At 43.2% G+C, this 18,693-nt stretch overlaps 1 long non-coding RNA gene across 1 annotated transcript; it reads left to right on the top strand.

Annotated features, from left to right (window-relative positions):
• The first annotated feature begins 3,372 nt into the window (after positions 1-3,372).
• On the top strand, positions 3,373-17,604 carry LOC141574157 (uncharacterized). Its single transcript, XR_012500832.1, has 3 exons — positions 3,373-3,587; positions 14,969-15,163; positions 15,914-17,604. It is a non-coding gene; the product is annotated as an uncharacterized LOC141574157 (long non-coding RNA).
• The last annotated feature ends 1,089 nt before the right edge of the window (positions 17,605-18,693 follow it).

Here is an 18,693-nt window from a genome sequence, read left to right as displayed (position 1 = left end):
GTGAGTTCCACTCATTACCAGCTCCAGTGTTCCTTCTCTCTGTCTCTTTCTCTCAGTGCCTCTCTCTCTGACTTGTCTCTCTCTCTGTTTGTCTGTCTCTCCCTGCTTCTCTGTGTTTCAGTCTGTCTGTCTCTTTTCCTGTATGTATGTGTGTATATATTTATGTGTATATGTGTGTACTTATGTGTGTGTATTGTTCAGGCCCAGGGCAGGTCACTTCTGAAAATCCCTTGATGGCATATTGATTATTTTGAATTCATGTTACTAAAGAAAAATTATCTTTGAAAATTGTGCAAGCACTTTGGTGGGATCTTCTCTAAGGATCAGCACTGCTAGGGAAGGGATGCACCTCTGGCACTTTAGTGTATCCTGCACCTTGTTCTGCCAGAGAGGAGCATCCATTTGCTCTTCCCTCCAGGGGAACTCCTGGGGCCTCTGCCTGCTCACGTTGTCACCAGGGCTGGTTGTCACCGGGCTAAAGACCTGCCAGTGTGATGGTGGCCAATGCTGTCTCTGCAGTCTGTCCGTCTACCTGTGTCCTCACCTGAGAGGTCGAGCATCTCTAGCAGACACCGGCCACCTGCACTGCCTCTCGTTGGAACTGCCTGTGTGTGTTTTGTTTCTTTTCAGAACACTGGGCTTCAAGAGGTTTTTGGAACATGGGGATGTGTAGCTTTTCTCCGACCTTGGGTCATGAGGAAAGCTTTTTCCAGGCTGTGGTTTGTATTTCCAGCTGTCTTACTTGACCTTTGTTTTCTGCTTTTGTTTGTTTATATTTTGTCACAAGAAGAGCTAAGCATCTCCCTTCTGGCTCTGGTTTCACATTTAGAACAGCAGCGCCTACCCCGAGATTATGCACAGAGTTACTAAAAGGGCTTCATTTGGTACGTCTCATCTTTAATCCATCTGGATTTTCCTCTCAAAATACAAAAATGCTAATTCACGTGAAAACAAACAAACAAAAAATTCACCCGTCCCTACTTAAGATATGTGGGCAGACAAAAAAAAAAAAAAGCCACCTTTTATATGATTTCATTGATAGGGAACCTCCAGGATAGGTAAAGACAGAGAGAGACGAAGGGGATTAGGGCTTGTCACGGGCTGGGGGAGTTAGGATTTGGGGTGCGCTTTGTATACAAGCTTTTACTTAGAGGAAGGAAATAGTCTGAAACCAGTGGTGTTGGTCTCACAGCATTGTGAATGCACTTAATGTTCCTTAAAACTGCACAATTAAAAATGGGAAAAAGCCAAACTTTATTCTTATAAACTTAAAACAAAATAGAATATAATATAATAGAAAAAAAAATCTGACTCCATAGAAGATCTGTCCTTTTGGCTTTAACCCTGTGCCCTCTTTTCTAGGCTTAGTCTTATTAGCTCGGCATCTTTTGTAAAACAATGTTGCCTTTAGCCTGAAATATACAGGAGAGCCTATTTTCAAGGCTCTGATCTTTAAGGATATTACTTTTGCACTTATATAAAGACAACAAGTTGCAGAATAGAAAATAACTTTTGTTTCGTTAGAGGTTTTACAGAGGCTCTATGACCTGGTCTACGTAGACAGCTGCAGACCAGGATAATGGCAGACTAATATCTTGGAGAACCATCTTCCCCAACTCAGACTTCAGACTCCTTTTCTACTAAAAAGGGGAGGGGCTGTGGTTGGTTGTTGCAAACTTCTTGGTGTAGGATTTCGTTGTTCTGGGAATCCTTTGCAGCTGAACACGTGGGTCAGATCATGGTGTTCCTGTAAAACCTGCAACAAAACAAACTTTTTCTATTCTGCAACTTGTTATCTTTATAGAAGTGCAAAAGTGTTAATATCCTTAAAGGTCAGAGTTTAGAGAATAGGCTCTCCTGTTTATTTCAGCCTAAAGGCAACATTGTTTTACACAAGGTGCAGAGCTAGCAAGACTAAGCCTAGAAAACAGGGCAGAGGGTTAAAGGAAAAGGCACAGATCCAATATGGAGTCAGATTTGTTCTTCTCTATTACAGTGACTTTTGGTGAGAAATAAGAGGATGATTCCTGGGTGGGTCTTCCACTGTCCCAGGCTGGAGTTCAGGCAGGATCCCTGCCAGATTCACCATGACTTTGGACCTGATCTCCCGCAGAGAAAGTGACAATTATTGGATTAAAATTACCTGTCAAAATTCCTTCAATTGCCTGTAAATTGTACGACAGCAGGGGATGTCTCAGTGGCCAGTCAACTGCCAGTCTCCCCTGATGCAAGGAAGAAGCATCGCGGCAGGCTCCATGGTGGCCTGGCCAGTGCACCTGCCTACTTTGCTCTTCAGCCTTGGCTTCCGAACTTTGACGCTTTAAAAGCTCCCGTTCCTCTTCCCTCTGGCCTGGTGTGAATGAACAAGGTCCCTGCACACATCTGGACTGAGCCCAGGCCATGAACACAGCCCCATGCACACAGCCCACCATCTGCTGTCTACCCCTGCTCTCAAGTGCACCCTCTGAACTCCCCCACCCCAAAGGTCGGCGTGCCCAATGCCTCCGCCCTAGGGGTCCAGATCACCATCAGGACCATCAACCACCCAAGGCCCACAGGACAGTGGCTGGCAGCCTGGGATCACCCTGACCCATTGGGACAGTTGAGGCACAGGGTGCGGGGATCAGGGTGCCAGGGCAGGAATTGGAACCGCCTTCAGCCCAGCCTGCCTCGCCCTGTAGCCTCAGACATTAACTATGAAGGTGCACACTAGGCTGGATCCCCCGCTGGTGGCAATAGTCATCATTCCTGGAGCCCGGATTTCCCCACCACAACCACCGGGTGAGGGGTGAGGGAGTCAGCTCAGAGTAGGGGTGCACTCAAAGCGAAGGGGATCCCATGGTGAGGGGGTATAAGTTGAGGGGTGTGGGGCCCTCTCAGAGTGGAACTGACCTGGCTGGAGGTGAGGGGGAAAATTTCAGGATGTTGGGGGTCCTGTGGTGAGGCATGAGGGGTAAGCTTGTGGGTGTAGGGGCCACAGGTAAGGACCTAGCAGGATACAGTGTCACGGCAGGGACCTCGATGTGAGGAGAAGAAGCCCTGTCTTCAAGGTCTGGTGGGAGACTGGGCCTGGCCAGGGGTGGGAGGGTAGTAACAGGGAGGGGAAGTTGAGCAGGGGAAGTGGGGCTGGTGGGGTGTGGCCTGGCCCAGGGCAGTCGTGGTTCTAGTTCAGTGCCAGGACCCAGTCGGTGACGGGGTGAAGGCCCTGTGGATGGAGACCTGGCGGGACGAGCAGGAGGGGCCCAACCTGGCTCCTCCCGGCGCCAGTGGCCAGGTCCTGTAAAGCAGGAGACCCACCCGGGCAGTTTGCGCTGCGGGCGGGAGGAGGAGGGGCGCGCACGCGCAGACGCACAGACGCGCGGACGCCGAAACCCGACCAGAACGCGTGGAAGCTGGCAGGAGCCGGTTGCTCCTGGACCAGCTCCTGGAACAGGAACACGGCCTGGGGTCTGGGCCGCCGCTTGCCCGCGGCTCGGCTGCCGCTGCCGGGCAGTTAAGGGGGCGCTGGTGGGGGCGCGCTGCTCGGGGAGCCGGCGGGTGACGCCTGGGCTGTGCGGCTGGGGAGGCACCCAGGGAGGGGTGCGGAGGTGAGGTCCCGGCCTTGCGTCCCTTTAGGACCCTGAGGCGGGTCCCAGCCGCCGCTGTGGTTCGTGGTAACCCCGCTATTAGTACTTCCTGAACCCCGCGTTTTTGCCGCCGCTTATATCCGAGTTTAGGAGAGCAGGCATAGTCCCGGGAGGCGGGAGGGCGCCGGACGGCTCCGGAGCATCTCCGACTGGCCCTCAGACCATCTCTTGCTCCTGGGAGGCGGGTGCGGGACCTCGGATGGAATGGGGGCTGCCCCATGAGAGCCCCTGGATTTGCTCCCATCTTCCCCGCGGCCTGACCTTGGGGGCGGCCTCTAAAGCCCCAGGTTCGTGGTACTGAGGTTACAGGTCAGGCTGCTCCTGGGAGGTGGGCGCGGTGCGATCAGTGCGCTGGGATGGCTGCAGCAGCAGCGGGAAATGGTCGCAAACCCCGCGCTCTCACAGGGCAGCCCCAATCCCGCCATCGCAGCCGCCGCCATTCCCTGACAGCACAGCACCCGCCTTCCAGGAGCAGGCTGACCTGTAACCTGAGTTCCACGAACCTGGGGCAGCAGAGGCCAAGCTCAGGCTATGTGCTGGGGAGTTTGAAGCAAATCCAAGGGCTCCCATGGGCAGACCCCATAACCCGCCACAGACTTCGATCACACCGCGCCCTCCTCCCGGGAGCAGGCTGACCTGGGGACCGTGCCTGGAGCAGCAAAAGCCGAGCCCTGGACTGGCCGTGGGGGAGATGGGGGCAAATCGACCAGCTTGCCAGGTCGCTGCCCATCTCCCTACCGCTGCCCCAGGTTCGTGGATCACTTGATTTCAAGTCAGTGGGTTCCTGAGAGGGAGGCTCGGTGCACTCAGGAGGCGGGGACCTCGGAGAGGGTTGCTGCCCCAGGGGGAGCAGGTGGACTTCCTCCCATCTCCCCCACTGCCAGACGTGGGGACGGCCTCTGCTGCCTCAGGTTGCAGGACACATGTCATGTCAGCCTGTCCCTGGGAGGAGGGCTCAGTGTACTCGAGGCAGCCTCAGTGGCTGAGAAGGATTTTAGAAGTGGGCTCTAGCCCAGCATAACTAACTCCTTTCTTCTCTTGCTTCCTCAGTTGGTGGCTATACCGGCTTTTTCATTATAGGTTATTGCTGGATAATGAACATAGGGTTCTGTGCTATACAGAAGAAACTTTATTTAAAATCTACTTTTATATATAGTAGCTAACATTTGTAAATCTCAAACTCCCAAATTTAGCCCTTCCCATCCCCTTTCCCTGGTAACCTTAAGATTGTTTACTAAGTCTGCATGTCTGTTTCCGTTTTGTAGATGAGTTCACAGTGTCTTTTTCTCTCTTTTTTTAGATTGCACATATGAGTCGATATCATTTGGTATTTTTCTGTTTCTGCTGCTTTCACTTAGAATGATGATCTCTAGCTCCATCCATGTTGCTGCAAATGGTTTTATTTTGTCCTTTTCATGGTAGAGTAGTATTCCAGTGTATAAATATATCACAACTTCTTTATCCAGTCATCTGTTGCTACATTTAGCTTGCCTCCATGTCTCACCTATTGTATACAGTGGTGCTATGAATACTGGGGTGCAGGTATCTTTTCACATTGGAGTTCCTTGCAGTTGTATACCCAGAAGTGAGATTACTGGGTCATAGGATAAGTCTACTTTTAGTTTTTTGAGGGATTTCCATGTTTTCTTTAATGACTACACCAAACTGGTTTCCCACCAGCAGTATAAGAGGGTTCCCTTTCCTCAACAGCCTCTCTAGCATTTATCATTCATAAACTTCTGAGTGATGGCCATTCTGACTGGTGTGAGCTGATACCTCATTGTAGTTTTGATTTGCATTTCTCTGTTTATTAGTGATAATGAGCATTTTTTCATGTGTATATTGGCCACTTGTGTCTTCATTGGAGAAATGCTGGTTTAGGTCTTCTGCCTATTTTTGGATTAAGCTGTTTGTTTTTTTGTTACTAAATTGTATGAGCTGTTTATATATTCTGAAAATTAAGCCTTGTTAGTCTTATCATATGGAAATATTTTCTCCCATTCGTAGGTTGTTGTTTTACTTATGGTTGCCTTTGCTGGGAAGAAAATTATGAGTTTAACTGCGTCCCATTTGTTTACTTTTTTCTCTTATTTCCATTGCCTGGGTAGATTGCACTAGGAGAACATTGCTAAGATTTATGTCAGATAATGTTTTGCCTATATTTTCTTTTAGGAGATTTATCATGTCTTGTCCTTCTGCATCTTAAGCCTGTACTCTAGATCTGTGCTTCAGTTTTGAATTTTGAGCTTCTTAGAGAACACCTACTCTTAGCTCATATGTCACATTCAACATGTCTAAAGCTGATTTCATAATCATTTTTCTTGCAGCGTCTCCACTTATTCAGTGGGATAATCATTCTTCCTGTCTTGAATACCCAAAGGCTTGGGATGGTCTTTGATTTATCTTTCTCTCACCACCCTCCACATTTTGTCAGCTTCTGGAACTGTATGTTTTTGGTTTCAAGAGACTATTCTGATTACTGATGCTCTGATGAAGAGCTTTCATCCCTGATACATGAATTTTTCCTTCTATTGAATTCTTGGATATTCTCTCCCCACCATTTCAGTCAACCTACAATTTTGAAGCTCCAACAACTAGAGTCAAGTCAAAGACTTACCACAACCAGATCTCAGCCAGGTAGTCTCGACCCTCCATCACTTTGGCCTTACCTTATGTGTTCCAATCATTATGTGACCTAGCCTTCTAGGGTAACTTGTGCCTTATTAAAAACCAGGAGTCACCAGGCTTTTCCTATCCAGTCCTCAGTTAAAACAGCTTAGAATTGCCCTGAGAACTAGTTGAATCCCTATCCCCTTCATAGAATCTTCCCTATTTACTCCAAATACTTCTAGCTCCTCTTTGTATTCCTGCACTGTTCATGATCGGTAGCCTGTAATCTTGGCTTTGAGTGCTGACTTGGTACCACTCCCGGGTGGTTTCCAATGTGTCTCCTCACTTAGCTGGTAACTGGAGAAGACTCCCTTGTTCAGCCTCCTTTATACCTCTCACCCTGCTTAGCATCGGGCAATAGCAGGCATCCAGGCAGTGCTAACCTACTTTATTTATTTGCAGGGGTGGTGGTGTGGAGTATAGCTAATAACTATTAATTCAGTGTTGCAATTAAAAAAGAAAGCCAAGAAAATCCATAAAACTTTATCTCCATGTTCAGTTTAGCACTTTACCTCAACAGTTTTCTTAACTCTGTGTTTACATTCACATAGTGTTCAGTGCTTGTACCGTTCCCTGAGGCAAGCAGGTGAGATATCATTATGTCTGACTTTCGCGTTACATTTCATATTGGATATATTTGTGGAATGACAAAACCTTCTTTTATAAGTAAACAGCCGGAAGCCCAGAGAGACTAACAGCCTAACCCAGGGTCGCCTGGTTAGTGTTGGGCACAGGCCAGGACCGCAGTTCACATCTTCCAGCTGCTCCTCTTCCAGTGCCTTTTCATTCCAGTGCTGGGAAATGTAGCCCCATCAGCCAAACGGCCAAGTCACATTGCTGCCCCTTTACCTGCCAGTGATGGCAGTGCTACAAAAAGTGGCAAAGGAAAGGTCAGAAATAGGAGTGATAAAAGACATGGAAGTGTGGGAAATGGATCCTTAACCTCCTCCTCCCTAGTTGAGCGCCTCACAAGTGTCCCACTGTGACAGTGCTGTTCATTGTTTACAACATAGTCTTTAAAATCAGACTGATATTTTATAGGACATGCCTTTATACTGGTCCCTTTCCTGCGAGTAGTCACCGTCATGGGCAGAAAGTGCCTGACTGTGCTCTGTTTGTCACGTAGGTGGGAGGGAAAGTGGGAGAGCGATCGGGTTGAACAGAAGCCGAGCTTTTTATAGCTCTGTTGTTCAAGGACCAGAGCAGTTCCACTCTTGCTTTCATCACCTCTCCACCTCCGAGTCCCAGACACCCACTCCTGCCTGCTTCCCCACATGCCACGTCCTGGGGGAGGACAGGGTGGTTGTCAATCTCTGCCCTCCACTCTGGGAGGTGAAGGAGTCTGCTTTAACTTTTGAGCTGTTTTGGTAATTGGGCTTTCCAGCTTTTCTAGACATCTCCTATCCAGCTCTGAGAAATTGGAGATGTAACTTAACAATACATGGACTATACTAATGTATTCAGTGGCATTAATGTGATGTTGTCTGTAAGGTGTTCTGTGACTGGATAGGAGGTTTTTTGTCTCACAGGATGCTTCACATCCAATTCTAAAGGCCAACAGGATGCAGGTGTAATTCAACTTCTTACATGTCTGTAAGGCAGAAATGAACATTATTTGGTAATATGACCATATGTTCATAGATGACAGTTAGTCCGCCGGCTCTGTATCTAATAAAAGTTTAAATTCCAAACGCTTGAAGAAAATTTGTGGATTATGTCTTTTGGCCTGTAACTAGTTGCAAAAACTGAAATCACAACTCTACCACAAGCCACAGTGTTTTCCATTAGAGAAAGCCCTCTACTTTTACAACCTCTACATAATGTGGTGGTTCTTTGGGTGAGCTGAGAGATACCAGAGTATTTTGTTGGAAAACTAGAGTGGCATGACAAGTATTCTGGGACTGGTTACAGTTGAATCTCTACTTCGTATTTCCTGGACTGATTACAGAGACAATGTTAGTGCGGTAACCAGCTTCTGAATGCAAGTGTAGCTAGGGAGACAACAGAGAAAATAGAAGGGATATAAAGTAATGGAGGGACTTCAGAACGGTACAAATGGTGACTTTGACACCACCAGCTGCTGACGTGAACTTGGCAGGAATTTGTGAGAAGTGGTGGGTGTTATTGAAAGCAGGAGAGTCCTTCAGCTTTTGGGGTGAACAGGAAAAGGGGAGAGCAGATATGGTGGCCACCTGGGGGCTACTTCTGTCTTGAATGTGAAAATGTCTAGTCCCCTGTTCAATTTTGCAGCCACAACTTCCCATGACTCAGGGCATTATTTCCACCAGAAAACCATAAAAACATAAACAACCTCTGTTTCCCAAAGTGTTTGTTCTCGATCTGAGATGATTGTCCTGTGTTGGGAGGTAAGTGGGCGATGGGACCTATTAAATCACCCCCTTTCACTAAAAGTCTACCTCGCTGCTTTTCACCCTACTCCTAGAGGTGTTGTCATTTTGTTTACACAGAGACCTGTAAGAATGGCTTGCCTGAATCCTCACGTGAAGAGGGACGGTTGTGTGCAGTTTTAAAAAATTGCTTGGGTCATGGGGTCCTGTGTTCCCTCCATTGGAAGTCACTGTTCCAGAGCAAATAGTATGCTATAGAAACTATATTGTTTGTAAGATGTCTTCAGAAGTTTTGCAGTAGGTTTAAATATTTGCTTGGTGATGGCATCTTGATTGTTTGAAGGAGGCAACCCTCACTAGGGGCTAAGTTTGCTTCCTGTCTGAGAGTTCCTTTACTGGCAGTAGAGTGTTCATAGGCAGAGTTAGACAGTTACCTGGTCTGAGAAGCCAACCTTGCCTGCAGCTGGGAATTGGCAGAAGAGTCATTTATGGAAGGAAGGCTGTAGGATTATCTGGTAGCAGATTTCTGGGATCCAAACCCTGGGAAACCTCAGCTTTTGTAGAGTATGCTCTGTAACAATAGGCTATTGGATAATTTTAACACTTGTTATGGGATGTAGAGTTGGGGAAAGACTTAAAAGTGAAAGAACCTTAAAAAAGAATCTCCAAATATTTTAAAGAAGACAGTTCTCAGAATGAGAGCTTTTCTGGAAAAGACTAGCTCTTCACTTCACAGGGGAAGCAGGGAGCAGGTGTAACTGCACTTACGGTGACTTAGAAGGTAAACCTCACCCTCCCACTTAGCTGTGTCCTGGTGTACGTTCATATTCCACATCTGTAGTTTTAGACATGACGTGTCATTTTCTGGTACTGCATTCTGCTTCTGAGTGAGAGACTGACACAAAGTCACATAGCGATTGAAAAATTGCGCAAAGGACTTATTGTTAAAAATGTAGCCCTGTGGCAGGGTGCTGCATTTGCAAGTGACTTTCAGTACAGAGAACACTTAAAAGAATACAGTGTTATTTCTTTTTTTATTCCTTTAAGCCTTTGAATTGAAGGTTTTCTTTGCAGAGTTTCTGGAGTACATCAGAACAAGCAGGAACTAAAAATAGCTTTAAGAAAGCACCAGTATAGACGTTGCTTATAGTATGGTATCTGTCTTAAAGTTAATTCTTTAAAGCAGGAAGTTGTAATTCTCAATTTCTTAAGCAAATACAAACATTCTTGACTCTTAATGACATTATTTGTGGGGTGAAGCTGCTTTTGCTTCCATTCTGAGCATTGAAAGGCCTTCTATAATACTTCTACCAGTCCTCAATATTTTATTTTCCCTCTGTTGTGAACATGTTATTAAACTTGAAGTAGATATAAATATCATTAACTTGCTACATATGTAGATATTCAGTGTTACATAGTCAGAAAGTTTGTGTACGTCACACATATCTACATAATTCCCCCCTTTCCAACTGTGTTCCTGATGAAAGGATGGTGGGAAATGGCATTATGGGAATATGACTTACACTACACATTGTTTCCCCTGTTCCCTCTGCCAGATCTGGATGTTCTTTCATCTTTCGGCTTCTAGACTTACTAGCTCTTTTTCTTAAGCGAGGTGTAACTCATCCCCTTGCTCACACACACACACACACACACACACACACACACACACACACACATTCTGCCGTAGGGAGTAGCGTGCACCATCCCATTCTCTCACTCCAGCTCTGGACCCACCCACTGGAGGCAGTGTCTTGAAAGAATTCTTTTTTAAGTTCCTTTTTAAAACTCGAGTGGTTGGAAAATAGGACTGATATCCACACCTAGTAGGCAGGCCCTCAAGGATATCTTCTTTGGTTAATGCCAGGTTATCTTATGTTTGAGTACCTGGGTTTCATGGCTTCCTCTGCCACCTGCGTGACCCATGATTCCCACATTTCTGTCTCCGGCTAGACTTTTTCTCTCCAACTCTGGACTTTTACGATCTTCTGCTAATTTGACATCTTCGCTTGGAACTCTGATATCTTAAAACCAACGTGTAAAAACGGAGCTCTTGGTCCTCCTACCCCCCAAACTGGTTCTTTCTGCAGCCTCCCCTATTCAGTTAGTGGAAACTTAATCCTTCCAGCTGCTTGGGTCAAAAATCTTGGAGTTATTCTGACTTTCACTGACATACCACATGAATTCTGTCAATAGATCTGGTTTAACACTGCCTTTAAAACATATCCAGAACCCAGCCATTTCTCACCATGGCTCCTGCGTCCACTGCTGCTTCCCTGCCCTGAGCCACTGTCCTCTCCTCCTGCACAGCCCTTCTCAGAGGCTTCCCTCCTTTCATCTCTGACCCTTTTCACCTAATCTCACCTGGCACTCAAGTGAGCCTTGAAAACCTAAGTTAGATTGTGTCGTCCTTCTGCAGTGCCTCCGCATTTCACTCCGGGTAAAAGCCACAGTCCTTACAACGTCCTCCAAGGCCATACAGGATCTGCACTGACCCTCCTCCGCAGCTCCAGCCGTTCCCCCATTCTGGAACATGCGAGGTGCACGCTGGCCTTGGTGATGGTTATTCTGTCCACCTGGGACTTCTCACCTCCTAGTCCTAGTTCTAACCTCAGCCCTCAGTGTGGCCTGCTCTGGTATTTAATACAACATCACCCTCATCCCATACTCTCAACCCTATTTACCTTGCCCTTTTTTCTTTTTTCCATGGTTCCTCTTTCCTAACATGCCGCCTCCTCTGCTGCTCTGTTGTGTGAATTGTCATCTCTAACCCCCAACCCAGCTAGACCCCAACCAAGCTCCGTGAGGACAGGACTTTTGTTTTATTTATTGATCTATTCCAAGTGCCTAGACTAGTCCTGGGTACATAGTAAGCAGTCAAAACTTATTTGCTGAATAAATTAAAAGACTATTTTAAAACTGAATCATCCTTTCAGGAACGGGTGAGGAAAGGAAGCTGCATGAAGGAAAATGGCACAGTAAATAATATTTGCCTCTTGTTCTTTGTGTGATATATATGTGTTTTAGTCTTAACTTGGTATTCCAGTTTCTTAATTTAATAGCTGTATTAAGGTGTAATTTACAGGCCATAAAATTCACACGTTATAATTGTACAAGTCAGCCATTTTAGCTATTTCTAGGGTTGTGCAACTGTGTCCTCAAAAGTCCCCTTGTGTCTGTCCATATGCAGTTTGCCCTCCCCTCAGTGGCACCCTGATACTATTTGTTTTTGTTTTTTTGGCAATCGCATCTCAAAAGAATAATTTACACAGCAGTACTAATATAGCTTTGCACTTTTAGAAATGACACACTTAAATATGAAATCAGCAGTCATTGCTGAATGTAGGCAGCAGTATCAGACATCGGTGAGAAGAATGGACTTGAGTGTCAGACTGGCTGCGGTCTTACCCAGCTCCACCATTTACCAAGTTACACAAATTATTTTCTGACTCAAGCTCTTTATCTGTTATATGGGGGTAATAATAGCATCTTACCGAGTTGTTGTGAGGATTAAGCAAACAGGGAAACAAAATTTAGTATAGTGGCCAGCTTATGTTATTACCTAAAAAATAGACATGCAGGTAGAGAGCAAAATTCAAATCAGTTTCTAAAGTATGTGTAAAATATGATCCAGTTCCTGCCTGGTTTGTAAACATGTATGCCTACTGCAGAATGTAAAAGCAGACTAATTTCCAACAGAAAAGATCATTTCTCAGCATTTCTTTCAAATGTAGATGCAAAATCATTTTTACTAAATTTTCTGTGCCCATCTCTGACAGAGCTTTGACACCAGGGAGGTAATTATCTGCTTTTTTGTTAAAATCATGCTGACCATCAGAAAGTGTTCTGAATTATATTTTAGCCTTTATGTTGGGAAATACTGTGAGACTTCTTCTAAATTAATGGGGGAAGGGGCATTCATTGTAGCTCTTGTAACTTGATAAACCTGCACTAAATTATCTTTTTTTAAATTTAATTAAAGTAATTAATTAATTTTTTGCAGGGGGGTGGTAATTAGGTTTTTATTTATTTTTTTTTCTAGAAGAAGTACTGGGGATTGAACCCAGGCCCTTGTGCATGCTAAGAATATGATCTTTCAATTGAGATATAGCCTCCCCCCTAAATTATCTTTAATAAGGCCTTTTCCTCTGTTTTGTTATTTTCCTTTATGTATAGATGCACAAAGCAGGGTCATCAGAAGCCTCTCAATTCCAAAGATGATAATAGTGAAAAACATTGCGCAGTGACAGTGAACCCTTGGCATATGAAGAAAGATTGTAAAGTCCTGAATGAATTAAGAAGGTTTTGTTACATTAACATACATGTAACCGTGGCTCTCTTACCTTTATTTTTCACTTTATAATGAAGATACTCCCCACCCGTCAAGGTTGCTTTGTTTGATATAGGGAATACCTAAATCCTTTTCTGTAAGTTTTTTAAATAAGTAAGAGCAGGTAATTTATCAGAAGTGTGAATGTTGTAATCTGCTCTGTCTAGTATGGTAGCCACCAGCCACATGTGGTTATTGTGAATTGAGATGTTTTATAAGTGGAAAATACATAATAGATTTTCAAGACTTTGTACAACAAAAATAATGTAAAATATTTATTAATAAGTTTAAAAGTGTTAATCACACTTTTGAAATGATAATATATTGGATATTTTGGGATAAATATAATTATTACTGGAATTAATTTCACTTGTTACTTTTTATTTTCTAAATGGGATTACTGGAAAATTGTGACTGGCACTATGTTTCTATTGACAGTGGTGGCTTCTAACATTGCAAATAATATGAAAAGAAAACTTTGATTAAAAATTTTGTAATTGAGGAGTTGATTTACATCATATTAGTTTCAGGTGTAAAACACTGAGGCTCAATATTTTTATAGAATGTATTCCATTTAAAATCACCATAAAATAATGGCTATATTCCCCTGTGCTGTAAGATACAGCCCTGTAACCTATCCACTTTATACGTAGTAATTTTTACCTCTCAATCCCCTACCCCCTTCCTGCCTCCCCTCTCCTCCTTCTCCACATTGGTAACCACCAGTCTGTTCTGTGTACCTGTGAGTCTAATTCTCTTTTATTATAGTCATTAGTTTGTTTTATTTTTTAGATATGCATATGTTAATACATAGAATACTTGTTTTTCTTTTTCTGACTTATTTCACTTAGCATAATACCCTGTAGGTCCATCCATGTTATTGCAAATGGCATTATTTTATTTTTTACGGCTGAGCAGTATTCCATTTTGTGTGTGTGTTAATTTGTATATATGTGTGTGTATATATATGTATATATGTAAATATACATATATATATATGATATACCACAACTTCTTTATCCAGTCTGTCAGTGAACATTTGGATTGTTTCAGTGTCTTGGCTATTGTAAATAGTGCTGCTGTGAACATTGGGGTGCATGTGTTTTTTGAATTATATTTTTCTCCAGACATATAACCATGATTGGGATTGCTGGATCACATGGAAGTCTATTTTTATTTTTTTAGGGAACCTCTATACTGTCTTCCATAGTGGCTGCACCAATTTACATTCCCACCAACCGATTAGGAGGGTTCCTTTTTCTATTAAAAGTTCAAAAATTCTCTACATTTATATACTTTCCTTACAGTTTAGGACACAATTTGGCAAAAGCCAGATAGAATTTAATAGCAGTAAATACAGTACTTTTTTTTTAAATGGCCATGCATTATAGATAGATATGTTATTGATTAGTTGGTTCCCTATTTTTGTAGATGCAGAAGTTTTTATGCTTCACAGACATTTCAGTCTAGCAGAGAGAAAAATTTCTTGCATTTTGCTGAACTTGTCCGAGTGGCTTTATCGAATATGGTCCAGGCCTGCAGAGGTGAATACACATCCAAACCTGAACCATTTGAATGTCTGCAAGATTTTACGAGTCTAGAATGTCAGATCTGGACTATAACTCTGGTGAATGCCATCAGTGAGTGGACTCAAGAAAACTCCATTTGAGTCCAAAACCTTTCATAAGCCAAAAAAGGCTTTGAAATTGTGGCAAAGCCAGAGACTTTTGTGCACCACATATGGCCACAAACCCATGGGGACAACCACAGGCCTTCTGGAGTGCCAAGGGAATTCCATGTGAGGAGTCCAGCACTCACAGGAATCTAACAAGTCCCTGCCAGCCAGAGCACCTTCATTGCTACTGTGCTGTTTTGAGCAAATGTCTTTTCATAAGGTTCAAATTGGTTTGTTGTTATTTTTTTGCATAAAAAAATCAATTTCTTGTTGCCTTGGTGAAAGTAAAAGCCTAACATTTTCTGATTTCTTTTGACAGAGAATGCATGAGCCTATGAATATAACCTCATCTGTGATGGTCTGCAGCTGGGAGCAACCAGATCAGTGTCAGTCCCTTTGCAGCCATTGGTTGGGAGCCTGCATGTTACCTGGAATTATATTTGAAATATGTCACCCTAGCCGTGCCTTCACTGTGGGCTGGGAGGCGAGTTAGTCAGAATCTGCATTATGGAATGTATGTTTCAGATCCAAAGCTAGGAGATCTTGTCTAATAGCCAGAGAATGTAGTCATAAATATATCTATTAATGTATTAATGCAAGAAACTTTTTAATGATTATTTTATTATAAAAATTTACCCCCAAAATTGAAAATGTAAGAAGAGTGGAATTAAAACTCATCTGTACGTTAATTATACATAAAGAATCTTAAAATCCTTCTAAACATTTTTTTGTTCAAATGTAGATATTTTTCCCTTCCAAAAAGGAAAATTATTATTTCACATTTTTTTGCTTTTTCCTTTTATTATATATTCCATATCAATAAACATTATTCTTTTAAATCCCTTTTAATGGCTGTTTAACACTATGTTGAACAGATATGTAAATAGTCCTAGGTTTCAGAAATTTAAAAATTTGTCATTACAATACCACTGCAAAGAATATTTTGGTGTTTCTAATTTTAGTTACTAATTTGGACTAAAAATTAACAAGTATGCTTTTCTTCACCAAAAACATTGGTTATTTTATGAATGAACTGTAAGGATTTTAAATAACTTTTCAGTAATTTCAACAAAGAAATTGTCTTTAAGGCAAAAATATATGATGGTTTGCAAATCTATTTTTGTTATATCTTCACTTTTACCAGTGTCATATGTGTGTGTGTTTGCACAAGTGCTTTAACTAACAGCAATGTAAGAAAAATCTGTGTACTAAAAATGTGAAAATACTTAGTTTCCTGGTTTGTGTTTTCATTCTCCCAATATAGGTTTTGGATGACAAGCTTGTATTTTCAAAAGTACACACCCTGTGGGAGGTGCTCTGTACATACGTTGAGATACTGCACATAAAATTGCCTCTGAAGCCCAGTGATCTGAAAACCTGGTCCTCAGCCTTTGATAATTTCAGCTGTTTTATGAAAGTCCTCCATGTGGATGAAAGTATCATCAAGCCGGAGCAAGAGTTTTTCATTGCCCTATTTGAGAAGAGCTGCGTGAATGACTTTTATATTCAGGATAGAGATACATTCTTCATTCCAGCCACCAGAAGCCGCATTGTAGGTCTAAACCGAGTTTAGCTGTTGTCTTGGGGGTGATTTAGAGCCTGCTGTTGAATTATCAGTGATTTGGTTTGGTTTTTAAAGGCTGCCCATAAAAAGGAAAAAAGAGAAAGAAAAGAAATATGCCTACAGATTCGTGTTAGGATAGTAAACAGTGGCTGGTTAGTTACCCTGTATAAGCCACACACTCTCTTAAAATCTTTTTAGGTTTACTTCATCCTTTCTCAGATCAAGTATCAAGTAAGGGACAGTGTTAAAAGAAATTCGGGATTAAAAGGCTTGTGATCTCCGGGATCTGCAAGGCAGCTTTCCCTCCCCATGGTGTAAGTCAAATGGCAGAAGCGAAATAAAGCACCTTATGTATCCTCCGGTGTTAACAGGAAAAGGCTAATTTTCTTGACCTTGTTTCTTCCTGGGTAAAATGAAAATAATATGTAGGAGGTGACAATCTCCTTTAGGGCAGGAACCATGTTGTCTTTTTCACTGCTGAATCCCAGGCACCGGGAAGGCTGGGTTTAACGAGTCAGTGAATGAATGAACTGTAGTTCCCCCAGAGTTACCATGTGGGGCAGTGTGGATTAGCAGCTAAGAGCATAGATTCGAGAGGGGAGGGTACAGCTCAAGTGATGGGGCTCATGCATAGCCCGCATAAGTTCCTGGGTTCAGCCCCCAACACCTCCTCTAAAATAGACAAATAACCCTAATTACTTCCCCACACCCCACCAGAATTACCTTATTATCTCCCCGCCAACAACAACAACAAAAAAGAGAAGTGGCCAAGAGCGCAGGGTCAGGATGGAACACCTTTGCTGTTTTCTCGCTGTCGACCTTGTAAAAGACATTTAGCCTCTGTGTTTATCAAGTTCCTCATCAATAAAATGGGGATAATAATAGTACCCACCTCGTAGAGTTGCTATGGGGATTAATGAATCCGTGTCAATGTTAGAACAGCCCTGGCTAATAGTAAGTACTACGCATCTGTCAGCTATTTTCATAATTACTGACAGATGTTATTATCAACCAAAGAAGTATTAGTTCTTTGTAAAGGAAATGCATGTTAGACCATTTAATTTATCATTTTCTGTAATTCAGGCTTTTCCCTCTGAAATACCATTTTCTGTCCGTGCACAAGTAAGCCACAGGGCTTTCCAAATTTCATCTGTCTGGGTTCTTGTCATGATGGCAATACTGCAGAGTGTTGACATTTTTTAGGGACTCCGTCTGAGATGACAGCAACCTCTCAAATTCAGGAGCACTTCTCTAACTGATGACATCTCACATGAAGTGAAGTTTTTAAAATGTAACAGCCTCAGATGCTTAATGATGCCATAAATGCAAGGATGTTATATCTAAGCTCTTTAAATAAATCCTGTCATTGAAATAAAGGAAATACTATATTATAGCGCTCTATGACTTTGTTATCTTTGCTATCCATTTATCTGACTCTCTAAGAACAAAGAAAGCAAAGACTGAGATTGATCATTACTACTGTGTGGTACACGTATTTGTGGATGAAGACAATACTGAAATGCACTGTTTAAGATATTAAAATGGACACTAAACAGCTGCTTGATGCACATGCATGAACAGAACAGGGAGCTGGGTGCAGGGAGCACACACTGAGCTTCCTGGATCAGAGACCCAGCATAGCAGTCCAGCCCAGCAGTCCACATGATTTATATTTATGTCCCAACAAAATTAGAAGTGAGAGTCTGAAATGAACTTTGGAGACACTTGCAAACAGCTGTCATGATTACTAATGTGGGACACCAGGATTCTACAGTGTTTAGTTGGCATCTGTGCACAACCAGTTCTTTTCCACTAAAGCCTCTTGTAATTGCTGGTCCCAGATCCAGGCTGAGGAATCATCTCATGTGGTGTTTGGGAGGGAGGTAAGTGGAGTCAGGACCCATGTTAAGGCTGGGTGGGTAATAATCTGGTTCTAGTACAGGACAAAGGAAAGTGTGTCAGGTGGGAAGGAGAATGAAAGGATTTAAATTTTGTTTCTTGAGTAAGCTAAATATATATCATCATGTCAAGTTTCTTTGTTTATATTCCATGTGCTGTCACCGAATAACTACTGAATTGTGGGGACAAAAAAGCCTGGGTTTTAGAATTGACCCTGCCCCTAACCAGCCAGAGTCCAGGTTCCTCTGGGGGTCCAAGGAGGGGGCTGGACCGTCAGGTGTCCCTCCACTGCAGCAGTTTGGGCACTTGGGTGGGCTAGTTTTTTTTTGCTGTGGAAGACTGGCCCGGTTATAGGACATTAAGCATCTGCAAGGCTCTCACCAGGTACCCACGGTGGTCCCAGGACTGTAAAATCCAAGCGTTCCTTTCCACCCACGTTTGCAAATGACCCTCAAGGGGTTAGTATTAATCTTGGGTGAGAATTATGGAAAATTATATGGTACCTCCATCCCTTCTGACAAGTGAGGGCCCCTCATTTACAAATGACCACGAAGTGTTAGCACAGCATTTTATCAACAGAA

This window comes from Camelus bactrianus, chromosome 20, assembly GCF_048773025.1.
Source record: "Camelus bactrianus isolate YW-2024 breed Bactrian camel chromosome 20, ASM4877302v1, whole genome shotgun sequence".
NCBI classification, from domain to species: domain Eukaryota; kingdom Metazoa; phylum Chordata; class Mammalia; order Artiodactyla; family Camelidae; genus Camelus; species Camelus bactrianus.
Note: the sequence above shows the minus strand (reverse complement) of the source record. Positions and strands in the feature narration are given on the sequence as shown.